The 19033-nt window shown below is 43.1% G+C and overlaps 1 long non-coding RNA gene across 1 annotated transcript in view; it reads right to left on the reverse strand.

Moving 5' to 3' along the window:
* Window positions 1-338: 338 nt before the first annotated feature.
* LOC146029933 (uncharacterized) overlaps window positions 339-19033 on the reverse strand; it is a 116226-nt gene continuing 97531 nt past the window's right edge. The window contains exon 3 of the long non-coding RNA XR_014455495.1: window positions 339-555. This is a non-coding gene — a long non-coding RNA (uncharacterized LOC146029933). The remainder of the gene's footprint in view (window positions 556-19033) is intronic.

The raw sequence follows: 19033 nt of genomic DNA on the forward strand, positions 1-19033 counted from the left end.
AAACTAAGCATTGTAATGTAAATGTCATGTTATGCTGTGTTGGTATGTTTTCTTCAATATACAGTATTGCTGCTGCGGCACTACAAATCCCAGCAATTTGGCCTCATGTAAAGATAAGGTTGAAAATAGAAGTTTTGTGGCCATGCTGGTTCATGTAGTTCCACAACTGCTGTTATTGTAAAAAATATTACATACTATTGTAAATGTTGGAAACATCAATAGTTTATTAGATATTTGTAACACCGTCATCTAATAAGAAACATCACTATGGTTTTTTTGTATAGTAAATCTTTTATCCAAACAAAAAAATAATAATAATAATAATGGTTTCTAATGCTTTATTAGCTTCCAAAGTTTGGAGGAATTTCACAAATTAAATGTTGGGCCATGTAGTCAAGTAGTTCTGATCGATTTACACATCTGTTGATGCATGCTGGTTACAAATGTCCATAATGCAAAGCATTTAAACATTGCCTTTCTATTTGTTCACAGCTTCGCATCTAAGAAGGGGCGTGCTCCACAGACTGCGCAGTGTGTGCTGCTGGTGAGTTATTTCTGTAAAAATGTACAAAATTCACTATTACTATGTAGCCATGAATGTAAAACAGGATAAAGTATAGGACACCCAAAAACACTATTTAATATTTTTTTTTTTTAAATATAACTCACAGGCCCATGGCACTTTGTTGAAACATGCACATAATACTTTACAAAATGAGCCCAAATTAGTTTGCATTATTGTGGCCAATGGTGTGCAGTCCACTTTTAATACACACAACAAGACTTTTTCTAGATTAAATTTTTTAGAAAGCTACCCCATCAATATAGGTACACATCATTTTAAACCATATGGTGATGTGAAAGTCTCAGTATAAAGCAGGATTAGAAATCTGCATATCCTAAAATTTATCCAACATTTGCACACTTAAACATACTCCAGAGTAGTGTGAACATATTTACCAATGTCAACATATTCACAGGGACATCACAACAACCGCTCAAACCACAAGTACCACCACAAATGATGGAGGATGAACAGGAAACTCTTCTCATAATGGCATTTTAAACAGTCATTTAACATTACATACAATGTTAAATCGGGTCGGTCACATCGGTCGCATCGCATGCCATTATTTTTACGATTTTTACATTGTCGGGAAAGCAGTAAAAAAGCCCAAAGCCCTCAGTCGGGTCCCATCGCATACCTTAAGTTAAGTTATGCCATGGCACCCGACGGGCGCCCTGCTAGGAAACAAGTACCAATTATTCTTGCCCCTTGAACAATCAGCAGTGTATCCAGAACTCCTATCAGTACCTCACCATGTCGGAGTGTGAGAACCAGAGGCGCTGTGGGCAAAGGTGGAAGAAGGGGGCTGTAGCAGGAACCATGCCAAAAAGCCTTAATTTTGCGACTATTTCTTTTTGTCTTTCTTTGACATACATTATCATTATTGCTTTTTTTCATATAACTGCTCTGTTTCTAATTATGTATGTGTAGATTTTGAAACAGAATAAAACACCTTTGGCTACTACATGCATTTCGGTTAGAGTTGTACCATTGCCCAAGCATGTGGCCCTGTGGGTGGAATGTCATTGCTCCATGGCACCTGAATCTGGCACTATTGCTGTGCTGCTCAGTTCATCTAAAGGACACTTTGGGTACACACCCTGAAGTGTGCAGTAGAGATTGGTAGCTCACTAATGATCTTTGAGCTGGCTCTACTAAATGAGCCGAGTGAGCCATGAGCCGTTTGAAATGAGTGGCGGTTCCTTCTGCTAGACAGTTCGTCACTGACAGAGTGTGAATGAGAACTGACTCGCTCCAGGAACCACCGCTGGTATTCACTGACTCTGAGTCACATGTCCTCAGTCAGGCAGTGAACAAGCGGTGGTTCCTGGAGTTAGCCGGCTCTTCACCGTCAGTCTGTCAGTGATTGTCTGCTCCAGGAAGGAACTGCCAAGCTGAGCTGCTCACTGTCACATTGAAGAACTGAACAGTAAGCGGCAGCTCCTGGAGCGAGAACGTTCTTCCAATCACTGACAGTGAAGAACCGTCTTGCTCCAGGAACCGCCGCTCACTTTGGGCTTGTGGCGTTGGACCCCACCTGCTCCGTGCGGTGCACTGCACTTTGTGCCGGACTCCCTGTCCCTGCATGCCGGTACAGCAGCCTCCCCCAATGGCTCACTGTAATAAGAGTGGCACTTATGTGCCACTCTTATTACACAATGGTAATAAGTGATTTACTTCTGTATCCTCCATATTCCCATAACATTATGAACTATCATGGACTATTTGGATACTTTGCCTTAATCAAGGAATGCAATGACATTGGGTCATTAAGGGTCAACATATTATATTTAATGATATACTTACAAATGCAAAAAAATACATTGGATTTAGTCAGAAGTGCTCATCTAAGTCACCCAGAGACAAGTTGGAGTTTGGTGACCCCCTCACATTCGGATGGCATTAGCCAAGCTTGGGAAAATCCAGCTGCATTGCAGCCCCCAAAGAAACCTATGTGGCTGCTTTGTTCTTGGATATGGAGGGACTACATCAGATTTCGCCATGGTATATCCTATGGTACTTAGTATTTGTGGGTACAGGTCTTTTCAAGGGAAAATCTCACTCATTTTGTTTATAACCATTGGAGTATAAAGAGGAAAATTTTCGCAGGAACAGAGCCTAAACAGATGTGTGTCAAAAATCAAATGCTGTTGTTCTGACACTTTCATCTCACTTTCCCAACTTACACCAATAAGGGTGCAAAAATCCCACCCTGGATGAAAGTTTTAATACATCTGGTACATTAATGAATTTCTTATTGTCCAAATAGCAGTAATAAGGAATTATATTTATCAAGTCTAGATTGGACCTTTAATATTTTCTAATACATTATTTTCTGCATAGAATCCTCCTGTACTTTTTACATTAATGTGTGATAGATAGATAGATAGATAGATAGATAGATAGATAGATAGATAGATAGATAGATAGATAGATAGATAGATTCTGTCATCAGATTGGGTCCAGAGGATGGACAATCAGCGATTTATGGGCAGCAAGTTGGAATTATATCTTATATACATCTGTAAATGTAAAAAAAAAAAAAAAAAGCTTGTAGGTGTATATTCAATTTACTATTGTTTTTCACATTTGCAAGGTAAGCCAGAAAGCATTGGGATTTGTAAAATCAATAGATGTAGTCAATACACAGTCGTCTGATTCAATTTTAGGCATTTGCCAGACATCCTGCAGGATTTTTTTTTTTTAAGTTTAGGGAAATATCAATTCTACTCTACGATGTGGTATTAACCATTTGTCTCGTTCATGGACTATAACGTCTGAGAGCAGACTGACGTCATAAACAATGATTAACATGACAAATGAACACAAAGGTAAAACAAATGCATTTATATGTTTCCACTAATCCTACTTAAGCTTGATGTGTATGCCTTGGTGACTTCACTGACCAGGATAAGCACTGCCCACGTGTCTGATCTCATAGTACATTGGACGCTATAAGAGACTCCATCTCTGCAACCTATTTATTGCAGAGTCTTCTTTATGCAACCCGATAGACAATATATACAATAATATAATCATGAACCTCTGACTTTGTTTCCCTGTTATCAGTTTCTTTCCTGTTCTCCCCATCCTTCTGCGATACATACTTCTCCTCTCTCACTTGTCAGTATTCTTCTAGTTAATTTCCCTGTTACAGTCTTACTCCCCCCCATACAAACCTGTCAGGCCTGCTCTTCCCCACTTATCCAGCTCATGAATATTAACCAGCAGCTGCTGTCACACGCGATAAAACTCCCCAATCCTCAGCAAATACGTCCTAATCTCTCCAATTTGGGGGTGCAAATATTCCTTGCGTGTCCTGTTTGCCACATAGATAAAGAGAGCTGCTTCCATAATCCTACTCCATGCATTCAGGAGGTGGAGGAACGCAGGGAGACATAGTAAGGGAAGATTAGCTGCTCTCCCCGCAGTCCCCTGGCCTGTGACATCTGATTGTGTGTTTATATTTAATAATTCACTCAGAGTTTTCAGGAAAAGCAGACAAGTGCTGATCTTGCTCAGAGCAGGACTCTGTAAAGGTGTATCGTGTTCATAGCAGAAGAGCAGTACCTGCTAGGACCCGTATACCAATCACTGGTGCTTTCACTTCAAGTAACAAAACAATTTGATGGTAACAGGCAGCCTGGTCAGTCAGGATGGAGATTATTATTGGCAGCACTGGCAGCAACCATCTATTGCTCTTCGATGTGATGTAGGAGTCGATAGAGGCTAATATGTTACATTTTAGACAGCCTCTATTACAGCACTGGTCAGTGGTAATAATACATGTTTATTACTTTAAATATGAAATTAAGATCTATATGTGCAATAGTGGCATATGATATTATAGACCTACAATATTTATGTAGACTGTCAATAGGTCAACAACGTATGCTCGACAGGGTCAACAGTTCAACACAAGTTTTTTGGGGGGATTTTAGGCCAGATATTGTATATTCCATTTTATGTACCCACCATCGGTAAAAGCGCCAACCATCACTTTACTCGGCGCATGTTAGGCAAGGTGCCCCGCTCTGCTCCTACTGCGCTATCTATGTACAGGTTAGATACCCAACACAAATAACAGATGAAATGTAGTAAGGTGCGATTTTCTGACATTAGGCCAAACATGGGCAAAATCTCATGTTTTCCAAAAATCCCACATGTAATAGGGTGCGATTTGTGGTAAAAATCACACGTTTCAAGATAAAAATTGCATGTTATGGCCTGTCTAAAAAATGCACATTACAAATTGCATCCAGATGTTTTCTCAAAGAAAACATCTAAAATGCAAATGTAGGGTATGATGTTTGGTAAAGATTATGAAAAAACTCAAACAAAATAGACCAGATCCAGGATGGCGAGTTTGACAGAACCATGCACAGATCAGTGAGATCTGTGCATGGTTCTTTCGAAAAATGTGTTTACAAGTAAAAAAACAAAACAAAACAAAAACGACGTGGGTCCCCCTCCCCGAGCATAACCAGCCTGGGCTCATTGAGCCGGTCCTGGTTCTCCAAACATGGGAAGAATAGTGGGGATCCTCAGTATTCAAGAAACCAGCACCAGCCTCTTGGACCGGTCCTGGCTCCAAAAATAGGGGGGAAAAAAGACTGGGGGTCCCCCGTATTTTGAAATTAGCACCGGGCTCCAACAGCCAGCAGTGTCATGCCTCTTTTTATACTATGATGACAGTGGTTGGTCAGTTCTAGGTGGAGTTCCTGGGGGAGTGGAGACCCACCAATAAAGTCTATCGAGGGCTGAAGGTCTATAGCGTCCTTGGGCGGTGGACACCAGGCTGATAATTTGGTGTAAAAATAAGATAGAACACCTAACATTGGGTTATGACGGATCTCTTTGATGTAGCTGCTGTGATAATCAGCTCCCACTGTTAGGAGGCCAGCCACTGTTTATCCATCTGAGGGCAGCACAGGTAGCTCCCAGTGGATTGCAAAAGCACGAGGAGACGCTAATGATACTGCCAATTGACTGCAATGAGAAGTGATGTAACACGGTTCATCTCCACAGAAACGGGAGACTTCTTCTGCCATCGGTACACTTCTTCCGCCATTACAAGTATTATTTTCAAGTTCCTGCAACCTTTCTGCAGAGTTCCCGGCGACACTTATCCCAGGTACTAGAGATCCATATTGACATTGCACCATACTAAGGGGAATATTCAGAACTGGACACTGCTCTGCAAAATTGCACAGCCCTGCTATCAGATAGCCGCCACCCCAGGGGCAAACGCAGGATTTTCAGAAGGGGGTTTCCAGGGGGGGGGGGGGGGAAGCACGGAGATGGATACTTAGGTGACCCAGTATATGCCGGGTCAGTTAAAGTATTATAGATAGACCAAATGTATATAAATAATAATAATAAAAATAAACATATATATATATATAGCAGCAGGGCGTCACACACTAGCCACAGCGTGTGTGAAACAAAGAGGCAGCACTCCACGGTCTTGTAGAAATAAGACAGGTCAACGGTACAAACGTGAACAATATACAACTGGTTGTATATTGTTCACGTTTGTACCGTTGACCTGATGAAAAGACCGCTCCGGTCTTGAAACGTCGTCATCCCCCATGTACACGTCTATTGAATAAACTACCACTTATTTCTACAAGACCGTGGAGTGCTGCCTCTTTGTTTCACACACGCTGTGGCTAGTGTGTGACGCCCTGCTGCTATATCACCTTTCGTGGAAGGCACCCCGGCAATTGCTTTTTGGTTCATCCAGAGTGCCGAGCTACCAACCGCTTGCCTATATATATATATATATATATATATATATAGAACTCCTGGGGATGGCACTCCAGTCGATAGGTCTGTAAAGCATAAGTATCCGGTGCCTTCCTATACAAGGGCGAGCGTGGTCCCCTCTGATTATAGATAGGTGTGGGCGGCGGCACTCAGAAATAAACGAGACAGCAGGCAGAAATGGGGTGCCGACGTTTCAAAGCCCGCAGGCTTTTTTATCAATGTGCGAGCGAATTTATAATGTCTACTGATCCGCTGGTTTATATGAATATAAGGCAAGGAGTGGAGAATCAATCACAGTTCAAATTCTGATCCGTGTGGAGCATACAAGGACAGAACTGTCTGCAGAATCATAAACCAGCGGATCAGTAGACATTATAAATTCGCTCGTTTGGACTGGATAAACCATTTTGGACCAATATTGCTGACAGCCGTTTCAAATTGGACCAACTTATCAGTAATACATTTGTCCGTGCCCAAAATAATTGTTTGGAGAAGGTGATTGATACCCTGTACCCTTAGACCCTATACAGGGACAATCTGTTACTCTTCCTTAGATACAAAGATTATTCTACATTTGAGGGGAAAGTTATTCCAGCCCTCCTTATCTTGGAAGAAATTACGCTCCAATGCTTGCGTTTTTTTTTGATACCCCAATGAGGGGAATATTATGACGTATGGAGTACTGAAGAAATTACACGCCGGTACAAGCGTTATAATTATAAATATTGTTAAACCCCTGATGAAGTCTTTTTAAAGACGAAACGCATTGGGTTGTTGACTTTACGTTTCCAAAAGAAATACCATCTCCAGATGTGATACTTGAAAATTTTAATAAAAGCACTCTGGTTTTACAATTACGTACTGTATTGTATTGTATTTGACTGTTACTGGTGGAAGTTTGAGCTGGTGGCTTAAGCGCTCTCTATTCCCTGTTTTCTCTATTTCTATTATTGCCTCCCACTAACAGGGGGGGTTTTAGAGTAGCTGCTCACACCACTAGGGCGCACTTGGGGTCATTCTTTGATATATATATATATATATATATATACATATATACATGGGCGTCAACAGCAGTATATACCCCTAGGCATAGCAATGTATTGGGGCCTCTACCGATTATATCAACCGCTCAGCATGTAGGGCCTGGATCAGTAATTTCCACTAATTACCCCTTTACTGCACAGATGGTGGGAGAAGGGGGCATTGGGCTGAATTAGGGGGCCCTGATACATAACTTCCAGGGTGGTAGAGGATGTTTAATACGCAGAAGAGGGGTGTATAGTGGAGTGGGCTTATTATTCATAATTTTCTGGTGGGAGGACAGCTTGCTTGACTGCAGATATCTCCAGTTCTCGGAAATAGATTTCTTAGATTTAGGCACTCGGGACCAGGGGATCAGAATTCAGGAGACAGAGCAATCTGCCAACGAGTATATAAAACTACATACCAGGTGTGTGGAGCTGGAGCAGTAACCAGCTGCTGGAAGGCTGATATCTCTGGTTTTGGGAACAGTAGAGACAAGATTCAAGTATCCTTCAAAGGAGGAGAGTCCCAGCTTTTGAAATTTACCCTCATAAAAACTCTAAGTCAGACAGAACCTGAAATATCTGACTGGGAATAGCAATCAACAGGCTTGGATGGGGTCCACTGCTTTGAAGTCAGATATCTCGGGTTCCCAAGGGCCGATTTTTAAAATTCTTGTACCCATGGAAAGAGGAGACCCTCAGCTTTCAGCCTCTGGCCCTTAGACTCATGGGGGGGGTTCTGGGTACTCAGAAACCCCCCTGCGTGCGCTACTGCACCCTTCAAGTGAAAACCCACCCTATGCAAGGCTGCGAATGGCTTGCAAAAATCCCACCTATTGGGACCTAGCTGCAAAGCCATTCGCTCTCCAATCTTACTCACCATCGAACGGTTTTCCCAGTGTGTGCAGTCTGTGCGTAATCTACTCTACCTGTGCAATAGAAACAGGTTGAGCGAGGCTGGGGTGGGCTGACGACAAACACCCTCCATGAAAATGCCTGTTCATACCTGCGTTTTTCCTTACACTCCTAGATAACAGGGGGTGTCCACCTCCAAACACTGGCTTCCTGTCATTGCACTTGTGAATGGCTTGTGATCAGAAAAGATGCTGGATTTCTTTACTGAATGTCCTCATGCATGTACGCTATAATCCGTCCACATGCATAGTCTAGCGATAATCATCCACCTTCAGAAATCACAGGGCTGCGATCATGTCTGAATAACCCCCTAATTTAGAACTTCAAGTGATGTTTCAAATTCAAGGACAAGAACCAGTGCTTAACTGGAGTCATACTGCAGGGGAATAAGCCGTGCAGGGGAAATGATCACATAGGTTACTATGACCATCATTCTAAAGGTGGCCATACACTGCTGCGATACCCTGCGAGCCACCCAATTTGTTGTGATGGATGCTGTCGTCCCTGCTCCCTGCTGGGCTCACCGCCAGGAGGGAGGTCCCAGGTTGGGTGGTCAGACGGCCAGCAGGTCCGACCACCGACTCAGGTCTGATGCGCACTGGACCTGGTTTGGGCCAATTTGGGAGCCCTATTTGTTGGAATCGGCCATGAGTTGGTTCCAGTATATAGGTCAACAGTGTCTTGGTCGACAGTTAAAAGGACGACCACTGTTGGTTGATAGGCACAAGGCGCGACACATTAAAAGATTGACATGTGTTTTACAATTTCTTGCTTTCTTTGGATTTTTTCATACTTTCCAAACCACATGGAATAATATTTGAAATTGTAAAGTGTGCCAAGTGAAATGCTAGCAGAGTGGGGCACCTTACCCAAAGCATGGCGAGTGAAGTGAGGCATGTGAGGGTACACATTACATAATTGGGGGCACATGTCGACAATGGCAAGACAAAGCATGAAAAACTCACGTCAACTTTTTCATGTGTAAACCAAAGTCTTGTTGACCTTTTGCTTGTGTCAAAATTTTGTATGCGTCAACCTTGTACATGTCAACCATTTTCACCTCTTGACCATGTGTCTGTAGACCATTCATGGTCACCCTATTGACCGTCAACCTAGACATTGTTGACCTTTTGATCCACACCCCTATTAGTACTGTGTATTTAAGGTATCGTTATTTGTGGGAGGCATAGCTTGACTTCGATGCTCATATCCAGGTTGAGCTCCGATGACAGGGGTGAAAAAAATTATTTATGATTGGACCTGGAGCCCTTTTTCCACCTATCATGGCCCTATCAATCCCAGGAAGCCAGCTAGATCATTATCTCCATCTGCCAGACAGGAATGTAGCACTGGTCGCAGTGGGTAGAAGCTTCCCTATCTGACCAGGTCCTGCCTAAAACTCTGCCACTGGGCTTGGCAGGTCATTTGGATCCTGCGGAGAAATTTGGCAACAAGTGAAGAGATATTATGGTGCAGTTCAGGGGCAATAAATATCATGGGTAGTGGGTATGTGCACCCAAAGTACCCTGGCCCAGCCTTGTACAGTATGTTATTGTTTTTAATATAGTATACAGATAGGTAATATAATTGCAGCACAATTTAGGAAGAAAACATTTTATTAGAAAATAATAGATGCATTAAATCTAATGATATATACATATAATAGGCGGTTTCCTTTTTTACCAAGTACGTGGATGCCTACGGAGAAAGAAGAGGAGATGTAAGTGTGGTTTGCCTCCACAGGTACCCATACTGGAATTCTTCTGGACAAGGGGACCGATCTTCAATCAAGATAGGTAAGTATGGCTGAATGGGCTCCGTGTGAAATAAAGTTTTATTTTTCATGTGTCAGTGTGCTATTATTTAACTATTGGTTTTGCTGTGGAACTAAGAGTACCGCAATGGGCCGCATGCTTGGACTTGTGGTTCTCCAAGTCCCAGTATGCATTCCAGGCTTGCTGGGACTCATAGTTCCACAGCAAAACCCAATGGTTTATTCTAATTTTTACACTTGAATCAGCCCAGTACCCACAGCCCAGGGGTTCCGGGGACAGCACCAGGCTTCAGCCTTTGCAGGTAATTTCTGGAGGGGGGACCCCTTTGTTGGAGGGGTCTCCACTCCCCCAGGACCTCTGGCCAGGCTGACTGGTCAGTAGGGTTAATGTTTTGGCCACGGAACCTTATGTGGTACTTCTAAGGGGATCAGCACGCTGGCTGGAAGCAACCCGGATGTTTCATGTGGAAACAACACCCCCCCCCCTACAGAATCAGTACTTGGGTGTAAGATACAGTTCTGTCATATTTAGTTTGTTTAATTCTTTTATTTTGTGGAGTTGTATTGTTGTGTGTACTTTTAAAATCTTTGTAGTCATCTTTGTAACCATTTTTATCACTTAAGCTCTGAAGTATTTCTTGGAATAAATCATTCAAAATTCCAGTTCTGAATTTTGTGTTCTTAGGATTTAAGCCAAAAGAGAACTCTATAACCTTTTTTATATATTGTATTGTGTATCCGGACGTATGCAAGTGTCCTTTCTTGAACTTGCATTGGTGGCAGGGCACTTATATAGGGGACCCGTGTGTCAAAAGTGATCCCCGGCCACGGCCAGAGCTGCTCAGGTTGACTTATCTGGAGGAGCGACCGGTGGGTCCGTGCCATTTGGTGGCAAGCATTGGGATTGAGAATAATTTTCTTTATAAGACCTTAAGTGAGTGTGGGTAGAATTTTGTGAGAAATACCCACATCACCAGAATCAGAACTCAGAGCTTTACTATATTTTTAAAAGTCACACAGTGAGTGCAATCTCTGTTCCCCTCCCTGGACGGCTGACTACCAGCAGATGGATAGAGATGGCCTGGTGGTCGTGTGTATGCAGAGGAATATCCCTTGGTCTGGCCAGAGAAAGGAACGTTTGATTCGGGCACTCGTGGATGCCGATCAGACTCTAGCTGCTGGAGGAAACCAGTCCATGGACAATCCTACTCCAGGGGCTCAGTCAGCACTGGAAATTACAACAGATGCCCCGCCAGAGTCAGATACTTTTGCTGGGCCCAGCAAGTCTACAGTGCAGAGTTACCTTCAAACTGCTATCAGGCAAATGAAGGATGTAAACCCAGCATTCACCTTGCAGCTGATGCAGCACTACCAAGCAATTGTTGACAGAGAAGCTGCAGAGCGCATAGCCAAACGAGAAGCTGAGGTTGAGGTTGCTGAGCGAAAACGCAGAGCGAGAGGCTGCAGAGCGCAGGGCCAAATGAGAGGCTGAAGTTGTAGAGCGTCAGGCGGAGCGTGCGTACCAGTTGGTGAGGCTCAGAGGCCTGATCGCTGTTGGTGAACCAGTGGAGGATGATACAGAGCATCATGATGACGAACCTTGACGTGATAGTTTATCTGCCATGGCTACTGAGATAGCAGGAGGTGGACTTCATACTGAACTTTTACTTTTACTTTACTTTCTGTTAAAATTATTAGCATTTAATAGATAAATACTGTATAACATCAAAAAATAATGCATGCAATAAATGATCATAAATGACAATTAATGTGAGGAGAGTAAATAAAAAATTTAAAAAAATTCATGATAATGTCTGCTCAGTGCAATGACGTAAGCACACGAATAGTCACCCTTTATGTGTCCACCAGTACTGGGGAAGTCCAAGTGCATTGCTATGAAGATTGATATATTATTCAGTGAGTGAGGAGGAAAAGTTCTCTTCTTTAGCTCTATGGAATTGTCACCTAGTCCTTATGGAGGTAGCATGCCTGAAAGACATTTGCTTTCCATGGTAGAGGGAAGGAGTCAATGTCGGTTATCAAGATGGTATTGCAATGATAAACCTCCACTGGATTAAAAGTCAGATACTTCCGGACATAGGACGGGTGACTGTTCCTGTAAATGGAGCAGTAAAAATGCAGTTTCGCCGCTAAAATGCAGTTTTTTGAAGGACTGCAGAGTACCAATCCCCTACAGCACCAGAGGAGCCCAGCTAATTAGCGGCGTATTTTCAATATGGCCGCTTAGTAAATAAGGAATCACCATTCTTTTGAATGGTGATTCTTGTCGCATTCTATCGATGGTGTATGCATTCGTATTTGTAAATACAAATACGAATGTCCCATCAATACGAATACGAACTGCTGTATTTTCGGGAGAGTAAATCCCGAAAATATGAATGTGTAAAAAATAGGTGTGTTTCTGGATACGATTACACCTATTTTTTATGAATTTCCATTAGTAAATTTCCCCTGATGTGCCTGCTTTTCAGCTACACACTATGCCAATGCTAACATACTGTGAACGCAAAGTAGTACTTTTTGTTCACAGCCATGCACAGGGGCGAGGGGTGGGAACTCAAAGGGGCGGTGTTAACCTCCGAAAACTCGCAGCCCAGCGAGCAGGTCTGAATCAGGCCCATAGTCACAGATGCACACTTGTACAACAGGGGAAGGGCTCATACTAGCATTACAATATAGTCACAGACACATGCTTGCACACCTGGGAAACCGCTGATTCCTGCATTAGCATTTAGCCCTGTTCCTGGCGATTACGGATGACTGTACATGCGCTTGGGCGAGCCGTCTGTGCAAACAAAGCTAGCGATGCTGTTCGCTGATTGACAGGCACAAGGCGACATTTTCTGGGAGTTTCCTGGAAAACGCAAGAGTTACCCGTCCTTTGGGATGGAGGGCCACTGACATCAGTAGTGGCCTCCCTAGTAGGTCTAGACTTGTACTCCAGGGGAAGGGTTCATAATAGATTAGCATATAGTTACAGAAACACACTTGTACTCCGGTGGAAGGGTGATTTTTTTTAGTCGGACAATCACTGTCCATACTCACCGTGATTGACAGGTGGAAGGCATTTGGGGGAGGCACTGGATTGCCAAATACGGGGGAGATGGCTACATCCAATCAGGTGGGAAGCTCCTCTGGAGCTCAGCCCTGATTGGATGAGGGTAGCCACCTGGCTGTTACTTGGGAGTGTCAGGAGAAAATGCAGGCACTTGCATTAGCATAGCTCACAAGCACATACTTGTATACTGGGGGAAGTGCTGACACTAGCATAAAGTTGAAGACATGACTACAGAAAGTGATGCAAAAGCAGCCAAAGCAGCCTGCCCAAATCAGTTAATGTTCTTGCGTAAGATCTGGAAGTATTCTGAAAATGTGTTTTAATTGTATGTAGCACATTGGATGTGGGGAACAAAGGACAATTCAGAAACAAGGATGATGCCAAAGAGGTCATCTTGAGGATCTATCATGGTGTTTTCAGCAGAAAGAGGTAAAAAGAGTTTGCTAGTGGGAATATTGGTAGCCCAGAGAGAGAACATTTAAGATGAAAAGGACATCTAGTATGACATCTTGAACTGACCAGCGGTGGACCTCCATTTTTGCAACCAGCAGCAATATGGCAACATCAAATAAGATCCAAATGCCTTGCTGCACTTGCAAGAAACCCAAGGCCCAAATGGTGGAGGGTTGGAGTCCTTGAAAAGCAGCTCCCGTGGTACTCAGTGCCGTACATCCAAGCTGTAATAACCACTATGCTGTACTAGTAGTGGATCCGCCCCTGTAGGTGACCGAATTTGAATTAGCGGTATATTTGCTGCTTCTAGTGGTTCAGGTTTATAAATGTAGTTCACTATAATTGGATTTTCTATGATATTCTATATGCTTGTATATGTAAACAAAAATAAGGGCATTTAAAAATATGGTTTTATTGCAATGTAACTCAACTTTAGTGATATTTGCCATAAAAATATCAAATACAACATGTCAAATGGTGATGAGAGTTGTTTTTTGCTAATTTTGACTACAAGATGGTGAAGATAGTAATTAAGTGACGGGCATGTATCTGCTGCAATGTGCAAGATCATTTCAGATGTACAAGGCTCTGCTGTTGCTGCAGGCAGGATAAGACGCATAAGAGTCACGAGAGCAGTTGGCAGGAACAGTTGCCAGTTTAGAATACTGCATCTGCTGCCAGACAGTTCAGAAGAGGAGCCTTAGGGGGATCAGTCATGAGGAATACAACACTTCTAAAGACACTGACCAGAGGACACACCTGTGACTTGTGCATTGCAGGATCCTAAAGACAAAACTGAGACTTTTCTTACAGAAGGCATCTATCTTTTCCTTACAGCATCTGAAGATGCTTAAATTCCTGATAGTTTAATACAGATATTGAGAAAAGCCATGTAAGAAGAATCGATGGGTTAATATAAGCAAGGACCTGTTTCTCTGATGAGTTTAGGGATTATATAGTCATGGCAAAACACTAACCTTCATATATAGCAGCTGGTATAGGGTATCTGGTTGATTGGTCGACCTACAATAGGTCAAACCATATAGTCGACATGTACAAGGTCGATATAAACAAAAGACAATGGTCAACACATGATTGACATGAGTTTGGGGATTTTTTTGGGGGGGCGGACTTTTTCATGCTTTATCATAGGTGATCTCTGTGTAGTGTGAAAGTACCATTTTGAAAAACACGGGTGCAGCCCGGTTTCTAGGCAGTCTGATTGAGTAACCTGGGTGCAGCGTCCAGGTCACATTCACTACATTCATGCTTTATCATAGGTGATCCTGATTGGAAATGGTAAAGTGGCAGAAGAATGGTGTGCAAAGTGAGCCATGCAAGGAGACACGGTACAGAAATCTACAAATTGTCACCAAAAAACATGAAAAACCTTTGTTGATGTGTTCATCATGACCTTTTGCTTGTGTCAACCTTTTGTCTGTGTTGAACTTGTGCATGTCGACCTTTTGGCATACATACAAACATTTGGTCCACTGACCACAGAGCCAAAATGGGACGGGCCTCTTCAAAGAGGACATGGCTCTGTGGGGATGATGCTCCATGAGCCATGCCTACCACTGTCAATCACTATATGTACATGGCCAGCACTCTGAGAGCCGCTGGTTATGCCCCATGTGCCTAAGTCTCCATTGAATAGCCGATGTGTACATGTCTTTAGGGTCTATTCACCAATAGACAGTTGGTAAATCCCAACTGTCCCCCCAACCACCGCGGGACACTGCTACCTTAGAGTGGGACTGTCTTGTGAAAATCGGGATAGTTGGGAGATGTGCTTTTGGTGTCGACCTCTTGACCGTTGACCCTTTATACTTTATCCTTTGTTCCATTGTATTACATTCTGTAAAAAATGTAACTTTTGTTATCATCAGAGGTGTGCAAGGAGTCTCCCTTTTTTGGTTTTGCATCTAATTTCATTGTCATGTTTTGGAAAACCACTCTCGTGTTCTGGTTTGAAATTTGGATTTAAAATCTGAATCTTGGATTTTGGACTTCTTCAACTGCTAAAATCATATAATTTTTGCAATCCAAAACCGGAAATTTGGTATTAAAACAAACTGCACAACTTTAATGAAAATTAACCTGAAACATTTCTGAATTCGTTGAACTTCTAATCTGATCTTCACCTTGCCTCCTCTCTAACCATAACTATTTAATACCACTCCCCCGGCATGTTATTCCGGTTACAGTTACATGTACAGTATATTCCAAGGTCCCACTATCTCCTACACCACTTTCAAATGGCACAAATAACCTGGTTCTGACCCGGAGTTTTGCTGGGTCAACCCGGGTCTCTGTGTAGTGTGAAAGTACCATTTTGAAAAACACGGGTGCAGCCCGGTTTCTAGGCAGTCTGATTGAGTAACCTGGGTGCAGCGTCCAGGTCACATTCACTACTATGGAGGAGGCAGCAGCTTCACTTCAGGGGACTATGTAAAAACCGTACCCGGACTAAACCCCGGACTGCCGGACCGAACATCAAAATCTGCAGTCCGGAGCTTGTAGTGTCCGGTCCGGGGAGTGTCCCGTCCAGGGGGTGTCTTGTGAAAGCTATTACCAGGGACTTGGGGAAGGGGAGATTACAGCCTCCCCATGTGGCCCGGACCGTGCGGTTTTGCTACATGCCCGGACCATACAGGGAGGCTTTATTCTCCCCCTCCTCCACTTCCTAGTGACAGGAGTGACAGGCAGCCCCCCAAACAGGACACCCCCGGACAGGACACCCCCCAGAGTCCGGGGGTCTTGTCCTGGTCCAGTTTTTACCCATACCATCACTTCAGTGCTGCCTCCTCCCCAGTCCCCGCATGATGCGTCGCCGCTCCGCCCCACCCCCCAGATGAAGCCAGTGACCTGGCAATATGCCGACAGCTACAGTTAGTGCAAATGCTGAGACAGACACGTGTCCAAATCTCAGTTTTGACCAGCGCATTTGCGCATTTGAGAAAGGGTACTATTGTTTTTGAATTTTTCACTCAATATAGAGAAATTTTCATGGACATCCATTGTCAACATTATAAACTTGTTTTTACTTGCAATTTGTATTTTATATGCTATACAACTGGTGAGTTAGTCTGATGTACATTTAGAAAAAAAGAAAGCAGGAAAAGTCCCAACAATACAATCCTAGAAGTCAAAACATCATTCAAAGTCAATAAATAGTGAGCAGGTTAAAGGAAAATACGTTTTCATAAGGAACCACTAATGCTACGATACAAATTGTTTCATAGAATAGAGCTAATAATAACACACACACAAAATACAAATGCAATATTACATTTTTTTTTATTTTACATGTAGCTTTCGAATACGATATTATGGTGTAAATATACTAAGATGGGAGTTGTATTTCACATGGGATGTTGCTATGGACAACCAATCAGAATCCACTACTTATTTATTTAGCACCTTGTAGAAAATAACAGAGATCATCTGATTGGTTGCCCATAGCAATATGCTATTTGAAATACAACTCTCATCTTAGTAAATTGTACCCTTTATCTTTTTGCTATTGGTCAGGACTTGCAGACATGATACCACTCTACCACAGATTAGCTACCTTCTGAAACAGCATGGACACTTTTGTGACATGGTGCTCTTATCACAAATGTTACACCATAGCCCAATTTAATTCAGCAAGCAGATGACCCATTAACATGTATCATAGAATTAGAATTACGCTATTAGTTTGTCACTCTTTCACCGAACCAAAAATGGTCTTGTTCTGGACTGATGACATTTGGATTATTTTGTTTTGTGTTTCGTCTTAATGTACTATTATTGAAAAGACTGTTTGTTTTGCTATGACATTGGTAGAAATACCTGGTATTCCCTGCATCAGGTGAACCTTATGACAATGAAAAAAAAAATACCTCTATGGCTACTATTGAAGCAAAACTCTCCTACATGTTGGGGTTACAGTGGATGTACTCAGATTCCCTAAATCTGTACAAAAACTGGGCAGCTTTATTCACACATTGCAGATATAGTCAGTCAAGGATGCCCCCCCCCCACACACACACACACACACACACACACAAACACACAGGGCAACGACAGGGGGTGCCGTGGGTACAGCTGTCCCAGGCCCGACCTCTGGAAGGGCCCAGGCAGCTCATTTTGCCTCCCACATGTCTGTGGAACTCTAGCTCCCCACAACTTCTACCTCCACTGTGATCTTCAGGGAGGAGGCGGGGCTAAAATTATGGATATTTCGGTACTTGTGAGTTATCCGGGCTGCCGATTTTTTGATTGTATGCCTTAAGTTAAGGCATACAATCAGATGCGATGCGATGCGATATCGCATCGCATCGCATGCGACCATCGGATGCGATGACCCGATTTTTCCATAGGAATCAATGTTAAAATTGACTGAGTCCATTTTAACATGGAATTCAATGGGAAAGAGGGGTCCTTTTCATACCCCTACTATCCAAGTGGGCATGGAGTTGGATATAAACCTGTGGCGAGCGTAGCGAGCCACCGAGCCCGAAGCGTGGCGAGCGAAGCGAGCCCCGCGAGGGGACGGTATTCTGTGTCCCCTCGCGGGGCTCGCTACGCTCGCCACGCTTCGGGCTCGGTGGCTCGCTACGCTCGCCACAGGTTTATATCCAACTCCATGCCCACTTGGATAGTAGGGGTATGAAAAGGACCCCTTTTTCCCATTGAATTCCATGTTAAAATGGACTCAGTCCATTTTAACATTGATTCCTATGGAAAAATCGGGTCATCGCATCGCATCCGATGGTCGCATGCGATGCGATGCGATGTGCCCGATCCGACCCGATTTAGAAATCGGCAGCCCGGATAACTCACAAGTACCGATATTTCTTAATTTTAGTCCCACCCCCTCCCTAACAAGCCACAAATAGCAACATTTACAATAAAAGTGGACAGGGCTCTGTCCCCCCCCCACCCCAGAAGTCTCTCTGAGAGTCTCCGCTCTGTGTTTCTCCCACAGAGGAGTAATGAGAAGTAGGTACGTATGCATTTATCTCATTAAATTATCTGATTCTACTCATTGAAAAGTGGTTTTTGCATATTGGTGTAAGCTAGGAGCACTCAAATAACTAATCTGTGCTCAGTAAGTGACAATGCTGATCTAACTTCCTCTCAGCCCTACAAACTTCCATACCCCAGTAGGCACTACCATCGGACCTGCAAATCCACGCAATTCCCTGTAAATAGGTAGGTATTGAATGGCCACATCATTATGCAAACTAGGCTCTGTCCTAAGGCCATAATGGCACTAGAGCCAAGATAGGTTTAACCCATTTAAAGGTTTGTTTTTAACAAATGAATATAGGAAGGTTCAGATGCATAGCCAGAACTTTGGGAGCACCCATAACAACATTTGGAAGGTCCTAGAGAGATACTCCTATCCAAAGTGGTTGTTGTTTTATGCCCCATAATATTGTTATATGTTAGGTCCCATA

The sequence above is a fragment of the Crinia signifera genome, chromosome 1 (assembly GCF_055691185.1).
Source record: "Crinia signifera chromosome 1, ASM5569118v1, whole genome shotgun sequence".
In the NCBI taxonomy this organism is placed as follows: Eukaryota; Metazoa; Chordata; class Amphibia; order Anura; family Myobatrachidae; genus Crinia; species Crinia signifera.